Source organism: Protopterus annectens, chromosome 8.part0, assembly GCF_019279795.1.
Source record: "Protopterus annectens isolate FY-2018-M chromosome 8.part0, PAN1.0, whole genome shotgun sequence".
Taxonomy (NCBI): domain Eukaryota; kingdom Metazoa; phylum Chordata; order Ceratodontiformes; family Protopteridae; genus Protopterus; species Protopterus annectens.
This window is the reverse complement of record NC_056741.1, coordinates 967682254-967694963: the sequence shown is the minus strand read 5'-3', so window position 1 is coordinate 967694963 and position 12710 is coordinate 967682254. Positions and strand designations below refer to the sequence as shown.

Sequence of the window (12710 nt, the reverse complement as noted above, 5' to 3'; positions counted from 1 at the left end):
AAGTAATATTGTATTTTCAGAGTCAACACAATAATTTGAGATATAGTATTATTAGTATATGTATGTTTGTATATATATTTTTACCATCATTCTAGGTAAAAATTCTGAATGAAGGGTAGAGTTGAGGTGTTCCAAAATATTGTCAGTTATATTTGTTTTTTAAAAAATGTTTTAAGTAGTAATAATGTGGATGTGCCTTTAAGACATAAGATTTTAATTAGAAGTGTCATGTGACAAAAAGGGTGTGTAGACATTACTTGTGTTGAAGTTTGTTCAGTTTCTGATGAAGTCTTGCCATATGTACAAGAAGAAAAGCGCTTCATTAAACTGAGAGAGAATTTGCTTTGGTGTTTCCAAGCTGTCTTTTTGTTTTTTCGCTAGTTTGTCTTCCTTTGGTTCCTGTTTGTTAAAGGAACAAAATCTGCCTGATCATGTCAAAATTAAATTATTAGATGCACCTTTGCAGCATGATACTTTGTTGGGTGTTAAGACAGAAGAGGTGTTAAAGAAAATGGAGGACAAAGCTAAATCTATGCAAACTGTCAAAGATTTTTTACAAGTACAGCCACCTAGGTTTAGTAGACACTGGCCTACAAAGAATTGGTCCTTTCCTGTGTCAGACAGACCTCAAAGGGGTAGATCCAGATGCCCTAGAGGCAGATCCCAGGCACAAGGTTCATACAGGTCAAAGCAATGGGGTGCTTCTACCTCCAAAGTTGGAGAAGACAAATCACAACCATACAGGAAACAGTCCCAATGGCTTCCCCCTGCCTGCACCAAGCACTTATCTCCTGGCAGCACCCTTAGGTGGAAAATTAGCACTTTTTTCTCAGAGTTGGCATGTTATAACTCAGGACAAGTGGGTTCTCAATATAGTGTCACAAGGCTACAAGTTCCAGTTCCATACCCTGCCAAAGGCAAACGGCTGGCCAGATCTGCCAAAAAATCAATGGGCAGAGGCACAACAACGTCTCATCCCTCATGGCCATGGGGGCCATTCAGCAAGTACCAGAGCAAGAACAGGGACAAGGATTTTACTCGAGACCGTTCTTGGTACCCAGAAAAGACAAAGCCTGGAGACCAATACTGGACCTATCTATTCTGAACACATTCCTGGATATACCAAAATTCAGAATGCTGACTTTGCAGCAGCTTCTGCCCATGCTGGGCAAGAATGCTTGGCTTGTAACTTTAGACCTAAAAGTGGCATATCTGCATGTTCCAATCAGACAATCATGCAGAAGACACCTCAGATTCAAGGCTGGCACAATGCATGACCAATTCTCTGCACTGCACTTTGGCTTATCTACTGCGCCCAAGGTCTTTACAAAGTGCCTGTCACCAGTAATTGTATTCTGCAGACAGAGGAATACAAATATATCCTTACTTGGATGACTGTTTAATTCAAGCAGAGAACAAGGACATTCTTCCACAACATCTGGCGTTTGTGAAAAGACTTCTAACATGCCTAGGGCACACAGTCAGCGAAAACAAATCAAAACTAGTACCCTCTCAAGAGATAATATTCCTGGGTGCAAGCTTAAATACAACTGCCCAGATGGCTTATCTCACGCCAGACAAACAAAGGCAACTGACGATCTATTTCAAAATGTTAGCAACAAAGGCCCAGTTATCTGCAAGAAAAATTCTGCAGGCTTTGGGCTTCATGGCATCATGCATTCTACTAATTCCATATGCAAGACTGCATATGAGGAAACTTCAGTGGTACCTAAAAAGTGTTTGGACTCAACATTGCCACAGCCTGGAAACAGTGATTACTCTCATCCTCTGCCTGCAACAGGAGTTTCGATGGTGGGCGAAGGCTTGTCACCAGAACAAGAGACAGCCATTCACATTGCCCCCAGCCAGGCAGACACTAACAACAGATGCATCAGATTATGCCTGGGGGCCCCACATGGCAGGAAGATGCATTCAGGGCACATGGTCCACAAACCAAATGTATATACATATCAATCAAAAAGAGTTGCTAGCTGTTCAAAATACCCTGACAGCCTTCAAGGACCTACTTCATCCGGGCCAACTACTGATAAAGACAGACAACACCACGGTCATGTGGTATATAAACAAGCAGGGGGGCACACATTCTTACCCCCTTTGCAGACTAGCCATGACTTTGTTGGACACAGCATTGACTTACCAAGTGCATTTGCAGGCACAGTTCCTGCAGTTCCTGCCAGGAAAGGAAAATACTCTGGCAGACGAACTAAGCAGAAACCTCATGGATCCCCACGAGTGGCAGCTGGATCCACAAGTCCTCAACATGATAACAAGGAAATGGGGATGCCCGGACTTAGATCTATTTGCCTCCCCTCACAACTACCAACTAAAAAGATTCTGCACAGACAAGCATGGAAAGTGGACGCCCTATCTTTCAGCTGGAAAAAACAGTATATGCCTTTCCGCCACTGCCTCTCCTCCCCAAGATACCCCTAAAGGTCAGACAGGAGAAGGCAAAGATGATACTGATTGCCCCAGACTGGCCCTGCCAGTACTGGTATCCAATCCTAAGGAACTTGTCTCAGCCAACCTTGGACTTTACCTCAAATACGTCATCTACTGTCCCAGCAAAACAATCAGATCCTGCGCAGCCATCTCAGGACTTTAAACCTGGCAGCATGGCGGATAATGTAGTCCTACAAAACACACCTCTCAGTAAAGCTGTGATGGATTTCATTTTGGAAGCCAGAAGGCCTAGTACTAGAAAATCTTATGCTGGAAAATGGAAGGGATTCTGTGCTTGGAACCAGGCACAAGGAACTGATACAACTGTACCAAATATTCCTCAGATTTTGCAGTACTTAACTGAGATGCTGGGCAAAGGCCTATCTTTTTTCATCAATTAAAATTCATGCCCTGCCATTATGGCTCATTACAATACAGAGCCACCAGTCTTTTCTCATCATTTGTTAAGGCAGTATCTCAGAGGAGCCAAAAATTTAAGGCCACCAAGGAGATCACCAATACCTGCATGGGACCTCAACTATGTCTTAGAAAAACTCACCCTACCTCCTTTTGAGCCAGTTGCTACTGGTGATATAAAGTTTTTTATCTTGGAAAACAGCTCTGCTCCTAGCAATAACTTCTGCAAGACAAGTTTCAGAGCTGCAGGCACTCATGGCTGTGGAACCTTTTATCACTTTTATCCAGACGGTTTCTCTGATGACAAACCTAACATTTATGCCTAAGGTGGTGTCCAGTGTGGCTCTTAACCAAACTATTCATCTGCCAACTTTTTATCCAAATCCACAGAACAAGGGGGAGAGAATTCTGCATTCTGTAGATGTACACAGACAGCTTAGATTCTACTTGGACAGAATCAAAAGTTTCAGGAAGAAAGAGCAATTACTAGTGGCATATGCTGCAGGATCACAAGGAAAGGCGATCTCAAATCAGACTATTTCAAAGTGGATAGGCCACTGCATTAGTCTCTGCTATTCATAGCATGGCAAGCCAGTGCCTAAGGGCATTATGCCACATTCAACCAGAGCAGCAGCCACTTCAGCAGCCTTCCTCAGGGGAGTACCAACCAAAGACATTTTAGAGGCTGCTACTTGGAGTTCAGTGCACACCTTTACAAAGCACTATCATCTGCCACTGTACTCTAAATCCAGGGCAGGCTTTGCCACTGCAGTTCTGCAGGGCCTCATAGCCGCTCCTAATGCTGTTTAGCTCCAGCCTCCCAACCATAGCTTTGGGACTCTATCCAAATGTAATGACTGCAACAGTGAAACACGAAGAACATAGTACAGTTGTGTACACTTACCGTAAATGTAGATGTGAGTGTATTTGCTGTTGCAGTCCAGGTTACCCACCCGCCATCCCCCTTTTTTCTGCTGGAACTTATCTTTCCCTCTCTGATTTATACGACCTATGTGGTGTATTTGCTTTTAGATGAAGGTAAAGTTTATATTGGCGCATGTATTTTTATATATTTATAAATTCTGCCTACCCTTTTAGGGGGCACCTGACATCTAGGGTAAGAAAAACTGAAGAAAATGGCGTCAGCTGCTTATTTTATACCCCTGAGGACCTGACGCAACCGACACAGGACCCAAGACTTTGGAATTCAGGCTGATTGAGGGCAGCCTGCCAGCAGGATTACCCAAATGTATTGACTGCAACAGTGAATACACTCTAACATCTACATTTATGGTAAGTGTACACAACTGTACTGTTCCAGTAAGCAGTACACGGATGTTACAGCCAGGAATCCCTTCCCATTGACTGGGAAAGCAAGATACTTAACTGCTTTGGGATGAAAGTCTATACTTCTGCCATCCCGGTACTCAGAATTCCTAACTGCCACTCCTATATTAAAGTGTTTGAGATTTTCTTGTTCCAGCTGAAGACAGGGCTGAGGAGGTTAAAAAAAAAAAAAAAAAAAGAATAAAGCCTTTAGAGTTAAGATCCTAGGCTTATGCAGCCTTACCTTCCAAGTTGGTAGGCACTCTGTCAAGTGTGGTTATGATGTCATTGTTGCATCATACTGGGCACCAGCAACACGATCGGTTATTGAGACATGACTGATTACCCTCCTTCCTCTGCCAGGTCATGTAAAATCTGAACTCCTTAGTGCCCCTCTAGAGAGGGCCCTGCTTTTTGGACCTGCTGCTCAATGTTTAAAAAGCCTTTGGAGAAGAGGAACACTCCTGTACCAATTATAGTAGGAACAACACTACCAAGATTTAGCCTTCTTACCCGAAGCAAGACAAAGGCAAGCAGTTTTACTAAAAGGGAAAGCATAGTAGCCCTCAAGTCTGAGGTACCAGAAGGGAATTGCTGCGACTCTGCAGAGGTCTTCCCATCCCCACCCAAACCCACCAAAGGCTAATACTGACTACAAAAAGTCTAAATCACAAATACTAGATAAAAAACAGATGCTCCTCAATGGGGTAGATATCTTATCCTGAAATCAGAAGCGGGCCAAACCATGCTGAATGATAGCTCTAAGAGATGGACAGCAAACTGTAAGGGGAACTATCTAAGATGGCACAAACAGATGCCTGTTTAATACTGGGATCATTCTGACATTCCACTAGTCATGACTACAGCATCCGTGATCTTAACATCTGTTATGGCAAGTTCTTACACAATTGTTCTTTCTTCGGCTTCCTTCTAGTATTATTTCTGGATATCTGCTTGAGACTCTACTCGTGCTGTGCTCACTGCAGAGGTCCCTGTGAAATAATGTGGTATAGATTTTTTAGTAGCATTATTTTATCTGATAATAAAGAGGAAACTCTGCAGTAGGTGTTATATTTCTTCCGCTGAATATCCCTGATGTTCTTTGTGTTTCACTGTTGCAGTCCTCACACTTGGGTTATCCTGCCAGGGGTAGCCCTCAATCGGCCCGAATACCAGAGGCTTAATATTGTAAATGTATACAACAAATTTGTGCAAAAAAGTGTGTACAGAATCTAATGAAATTAGAAAGTAGGTTTATTTTGAAATTCAGTACTTTGAAACCTAGGGGTATGAACTTAGAAGTCAATCTTACTATATGAATTATATATTTTTATATTTATGTAGTATGTAAGTTTTTTAGGTGTTATTTCAGGTGTTTTTGGTACACACTTTTTTGCACAAATTTGTTGTATACATTTACAGTGTTATTTGTGGCATGTATTCATATTATTTATGTTTTTTATACATGCTTTCAAATTGTGTCTCTTTAAATTCTGTGGGTCAATCAAGTTGTGATTATTCAATTACATTAATTGGTGTTACACAGTATATAAGGTGCAACAAGCATTAATGCATTTATTCCTTTGAAGGCATCTAGCCGAGGTACCAGCATAAAGTGTTGCAGCTTTTCCAGTCTCTGTTTGGTTCGTTTATATTCGTTTTTTGCTGTTTGGTTGGCTTAAATATAACTGGCCAGATGGCTTATCTCATGCCAGACAAAAGCAACGGACTACTTGCTTCAAGAAATTGGCAACAAAAACCCACTTATCTGCAAGGAAAATCCTGTAGGCCTTGGTTTTCATGGTATCCTGCATTCTGCTAATTCCATATGCCAGACTGCATATGAGGAAGCTACAATGGTATCTAACAAGTGTTTGGGCTCAGCATTGCCTCAGCCTGGAGACAGTAATTGCACTCGTCCCTGCCTGCAACAGGAGTTTCGATGGTGGGCAGAAGCCTGCCACCCCAACAAGGGTCTGTCATTCAGTTTACCCACAGTCAGACACACACTGACAACGGATGCATCAGATTATGCTTGGGGGGCTCATATGGCAGGAAAATGTATTCAGGGCACATGGCCTGCAAACCAGATGCATCTTCACATCAATCAAAAAGAGATGTTAGCTGTTCAAAATGCCCTGACAGCTTTCAAGGACCTACTTCATCCAGGACAGTTACTGATGGACAGACAACACTACGGTCATGTGGTACATAAACAAGCAGGGAGGTACACACTCCTACCCCCCTCTGCAGACAAGCAATGACCTTATGGGACACAGCATTGGCTTTTCAAGTTCACCTGTAAGCACAATTCCTTCCAGGAAAAACAAATACTCTGGCAGACGAACTAAGCAGAAACCTCATGGATCCCCATGAATGGAAACTGGATCCACAAGTCTTCAGCATGATAAGGAAATGGGGATGCCCGGACATAGATCTATTTGCCTCCCCTCACAACTGCCAATTGCAGAGATTTTGCACAAGGATTTATCACAAGCAAGCATGGAAAGTGGACACCCTATCCTTCAGCTGGAAAAATCTAACAGTATATACCTTTCCTCCACTGGCTCTCCTTCCCAGGGTACTCCTAAAGGTCAGACAAGAGAAGCCAAAAATTATACTGATTGCACCAGACTGGCCATGCCAGCACTGGTACCCAATCCTAAAGAGCTTATCTCAAGGTCAAGCATGGATTGCCTCAAAAGTCTCACTTGCTGACCCAACAAAACAATCAGATCCTGCTCAGCCAACTCAGGACCTTAAATCTGGCAGCATGGCGGATAATGTAGCCATTCAGAACACTCCTCTTTCAAAAGCTGTTATGGATGTTATCTTGGAGGCCAGGAGGCCCAGTACCAGAAAATCTTATGCAGAAAAATGGAAGAGATTCTGTGCTTGGAACCAGGAACAAGGCATCGACACGTGTGTACCAAATATCCCTCAGATTTTACAATACCTAACTGAGATGCTGAACAAAGGCCTTTCTTTCTCATCAATTAAAATTCATGCCTCTGCAATTTCAGCCCATTACAATTCGGAACCACCTATCTTTTCTCAGCCTTTAATAAGGCAGTACCTCAGAGGGGCCAAAAACATTAGGCCTCCAAGGAGAGCACCAATTCCGGCCTGGGACCTCAATTATGTTTTGGAAAAACTCACACTGCCTCCTTTCGAGCCAGCATCAACAGCAGATATAAAATTCTTATCCTGGAAAACAGCTCTGCTCCTAGCATTAACCTCTGCAAGGCGAGTCTCGGAGTTGCAAGCATTCTTGGCTGTGGAACCTTTCATCATTTTTCATCCAGACAGGGTTTCTCTGAGGACAAACCCTACATTTATGCATAAGGTGGTGTCCAGTGTGGCCCTCAACCAAACCATTCACTTGCCTACCTTTTATCCAAATCCACAGAACAAGGGTGAGAAAATTCTGCATTCTTTGGACATACACAGGCAGTTATGCTTCTACTTGGACAGAACTAAAGCTTTCAATAAGACTGAGCGACTTTGTGTCATATGCTGCAGGATCACAAGGAAAGGCCATCTCAAAACGGATGGTTTCTAAATGGATAGGCCATTGCATCCGTTTCTGCTATTCTCAGCATGGCAAATCAGTGCCTAAGGGCATTAGGCCTCATTCCACCAGAGCAGCAGCCACTTCAGCAGCCTTCCTCAGAGGAGTACCAACCAAAGATATCTTAGAGGCTGCAACCTGGAGTTCAGTGCACACCTTCACAAAGCACTACCACTTATCTCTTTACTCTAATTCCAGAGCAGGCTTTGCCACTGCAGTTCTGCAGGGCTTCATAGCCTCTCCTAATCCTATTTAGCCCAGCCACCCATCCTCAGCTTTGGGATTCAACCCAAGAGTAATGACTGCAACAGTGAAACACGATGAACATAGTACAGTTGTGTACGTACCATAAGTGTAGATGTTCGAGTGTATTCACTGTTGCAGTCCAGGTTACCCACCCACCATCCCCCTTTTCTTTGCTGGGACTTTTCTGCGCTTCTCTATCCTATACAACCTTTTTGGTGTATTTGCTTGTAGATGAAGGAAATGTTATTTTTGCGCATGCATTTTTATTGGCATACTTTTATGCCTACCAATTTGGGGGCACCTGACATCTGGGGCAAGAAAAACTAAAGAAAATGGCGTCTGCTGCATCTTTTATACCCCTGGCGCACTGATGTCAGGGAAGAGGCGACAGCAACTGACGCCGGAGCTCGACTTTGGAATTCTGGCCGACTGAGGGAAGTCTGCCAGCAGGATAACGCAAGAGTAATGACTGCAACAGTGAATACACTCGAAAATCTACATTTATGGTAGGTACACAACTGTACTTTTCCCACCCTCCATCCCCCTTGTTTGTCTCTCTCTCTCTCTCTCTCTCTCTTCTTCACTCCTTACAGGGAATATTTGTTATTTACTTTCTACTGGTGGTGTTCTTCCACCATAACCTAGCTCCCTATTTGGGGGCTCCTGACAGTTTGGGCAAGAAAAACGGATGTAATGTCGTCGGCTGCCTGATTTTATTCCACTGACAACCTGATGTCAGTCCTGGAGCGACAGCAACCGACGCAGAAATACTAAGCCTCTGGTATTTGGGCCGACTTGAGGGCTACCCCTGGCAGGATAACCCAAGTGTGATGACTGCAACAGTGAATACACTTGAACATCTACATTTATGGTAAGTGTACACAACTGTACTTTTTTGCTATAGTCTGTCCTGTAAACTTCTAATTCAATATGTTACAGCCTTGTAAGTGCCGTCCCTTTACATATACTTGAAAAAAGGCATCAGTGGGGGACTTGAGTTCCCTTCAGTCCCTATACAAAGTGTGTCAGACAGGGCAGTGTATGTACAAGCATGAGGGCTCGAGTTTTAAAAACATTTACATGAGAGGGCATGGAAGAAGTACAAAAATGTTGAAGTAGCTGCATGTATTCATGTAAATGTAGGCAGTGTGTATCGCTAGAAATGTACTCTTCACAGACTACCAAGTGCATTTTGCTAATTTAACATGTGTAGTTATTCATTGCCAGGTCATTATGACTAAGTAGTTCACTGTACATGGGATGCTTTTTGAGCAAAAGCTTTTAGTAGTACAGTTTGTTGGAAATGACATACATAAGGATGCCTTTTTAAGATGTCTGAAAAGTGATCTGCACTGAAATGTAAGTGATTTTTATGAATGCTGCAGTGTGATAACTATTTTAAATTTGATCATCTTTTCTTTTGGTTGTACCTTAGGCTGTCATACAGAACCCATTCAGCAATGGTGGTAGCCCGGCAACAGATGCGGTGAGTGGGGAAGCAAGGTTTGCCTATTTCCCTGCTTCCACAGTCAACGATGCAGCAGCAACAGTTTCTGTACAAACAACGGATCCCTCGTTAGCACAAGCAGGAGGTGCGAAATGCTTCTTGTACTACCACTGTCTTTTTCTTTTTGTAGTTATTCTCTTGATTAGTTCTGTAACGTGTAAATTGTAACACAGAGATTAAATTTTAAGGTATGCTTGTCAATTTATTTGGTAGCATGCTGTATACTGAATAGAGCATAGTAAAATTAATTAATAAAAAATATCGGGAACCTTTTTGTTGTATCTACCTTTATGTTAGCTACCAGTTAAATTAAAATATACATAATATTTTGTGTATGTGTGTGTGTGTATATATATATATATATATATATAATTATTGTTTGTGTGTGTATTGTTTGTTTATTCTGAGGTGTCATTATTTGGGAAATGTGTGCCAGAAACTGGCACTTACTGCAATGTAACTCTTCGCTTAAGGGGGGTACACTAAGCTCCTGTGCTAGCAAATTATTTTCTGTCATTTGTGCAATTCATTTCTTGAGCCTCACTTTCATCTGCAAAGTGTTCTGTGCGTGTAAAATGAAACTTGCTAACTATCCTTATGGCTGTAAAATGAAAGGGAGCTGTAGACGTCAAATTAACCAGGCGAGCAGTAGACAAAACAGTGCGATTTACCTCGCCCACCTCTGTGATGTCGAGGGATAATGTCCTGACTGCATAACTGGGTAAGAGTAGTGGCACGAAAAGCTAGAAGAGTTGGGGGATGGCAATGAGCAGTATTTGCTGGCCGACCTATCCTGGGGGTGAGAGAGTCTGCTTGACTCTGTCAGACACCCATACACAAGTAGAGGTCTCTATCTAGTAATGTAGGGGTTGCTAAGTAACTCTGGCTGCATGTAGTCAGGAGGCTTTTATGTTGAGGAATTAAGCCAAGTATGAGGAGGATTACAGCTCGGCACACTGACCTTCTCCTTAGCTGACATTTCTCACTTTCAGGGTATGTATGGGTTGCTACATCTATCTCATAGGTCAGGGAACCAGTGGGCCTGGCTGTTACCCCACATGGAGGAATGAATAGATTATTTGCATGCAGGTAGGGAAACTGACAGTTGAGTTGATTGGGGTCTTGCAGATGTTCATCGTGTTTCACTGTTGCAGTCATCACTGTAGGGTTCTTCCTGCCAGCAGGCAGCCCTTGGTTGGCCAGAATCCCAAAGTCTGGGTCCGGCGTCGGCTGTTCATTCATGCTCCCTGATGTCAGAGCGTCAGGAGTACAAAGCTGCCAGCCGACGCCATGTTCTCCAGTCTTTCTTCTCGTGCGGTGGAAGCAGTTCACAAGTGCCGGTCGGCTGACTACTGATATATTTTTTTTTTGTGCTTCAGTCCGAAGATTTACTTCTTCTTCTCAAAGCTAAGTACCCCGCTGGGGAAACTTTTTTCTTGCTCCAGTCCGATGTCAAAAACAGTTAATAATTGTATTTCTTGTGGGAAGCAAATACCTCATAAGGATTTCCACTCTTACTGTATTCCTTGTTTAGGCCCTGACCATGACGTAGCTAGTTGTCAGTTTTATGCTAGATTTAACCAACGTACTATTAAGCGGAGGTACGATTTTGCTTTTCACTACTTTGGCAGGCGATTTAATTATAAAATGTCGTCGGACACGCTTCCGACTACCGGAGTTCACAAACAACGCAAGGGTAAGGACAGGCCTCCGAGGTCCAAATCAGACGACTGTTTACAAGCAGAGCCAGCTACAGGTTCGGCCGTCGTCAGTGAGGCGCTTTCGCAGCCCCTGTCGTCGGCCATTTCAGAACCGATTGCCGAAACGGACTCCCACGAGGAGCCTACTAGGCCTTTGAGTACTCCAGCTGCAGGACCTTTGGACAATGCTCCCTCGGATGGGTCCGGAGCCGCTGTGCAGGTACCAGCTTCCGAGGAGGTTTTCAGGCCTACACAGCTTCTGATAAAGGCAACGCCAAAGACTCCTTCTAAATCAAGGACACCAGCCCAGGCCTCTTCTGATCCGGGACCCAAATCTCAGAAACAGCTGCTTAAAATGGTGGAGGACTTACCTAACCATGATTAGGGCTTCACATCCCCCTCCAGACAAAAGGCCAAGGCAAGAATTGGATTATGAATCCTCTGATCAGGCATCTATTTCTTCAGTGTCTTCCTCTGACCAGGAATATACTTTCCCTCCTTATGAGGATTCTGATGCTGAGGAATCCATTCCATTAGCTTCTCCCCCTGAGGATTTTTCTTTTGGGGAAACTTTACATGACATGAGGGAACATTTTCACTGGGAAGGACAGGAGTACTCTGAATCTAAGAGAAGGCTTAGGGATTTCCTTCTTCCCCAACATAGACCCCTGGCTATTCCTCTATTTTGGATATTGTGGATGATGCCTTTTCTGAGGCTAATTTGACTCCTCCTTTCCTCCAGCCCCTGCTATGCCCGACAGATATTACAGGGTCCCTGTCTCCCACCAGTTCCTTTTCAAAAATCCTGCTGCTGATCCAGAGACCATTTCTCGGGGTCCTAAGGGTGTTAAGGCCGCCTCTGCTAAAAACCCTATTCCGACAGATAAGGATTCTAGAGCTTTGGAGAGATGGGGCAAAAAAGTGTACACTTCTGCTACTTTATCTATTAGGGCTTTAAATTGTCAATTTCATATGCTAAAATGTCAGCAATTCCTGCTGTCTGTTATGAAACAAAAGCTAGGTACTATTTATGCTTGTGCAGATAATAAGGAATTACACAATTTGATGCATGCTATTGAGCAAGTGGGGAAGCATGGCTTACACTGTGGTTTTGATGCCTTGGAGGCTTCATGCAGGGCGGCTGCCACTGGCACAGTCATTAGAAGGCATGAACTTACCTGATCAAGTGAAAGCAAAGTTACTAGATGCTCCTGTTCAGCATAATGTTTTATTTGGGTCTAAGGCTGAAGAGGTGATAAAGAAAATGGAGGATAAGGCAAAATCCATGCAAGCGGTTAAGGATTTCTTACAAGTTCAGCCCCCAAGATTTAGCAGAAATTGGCCAACTAAAAATTGGTCCTTTCCCAGCTTGGACAGGCCTCAGAGGGGTAGATATAGGTGCTCCAGAGGGAGGACCCAAGCACAGACCTCTTACAGACCTAGACAGTGGAGTGCTTCCACCCCCAGGCTCAATGACTCC

The 12710-nt window shown here is 43.5% G+C and overlaps 1 protein-coding gene across 1 annotated transcript in view; it reads left to right on the top strand.

Annotated features, from left to right (window-relative positions):
- Positions 1-9454: 9454 nt before the first annotated feature.
- The window catches only part of USF2 (upstream transcription factor 2, c-fos interacting), a 243371-nt gene continuing 240115 nt past the window's right edge, over positions 9455-12710 (top strand). The window contains exon 1 of the mRNA XM_044080489.1: positions 9455-9615. The gene's annotated coding sequence lies outside the window, so the exon portion shown is untranslated. The remainder of the gene's footprint in view (positions 9616-12710) is intronic.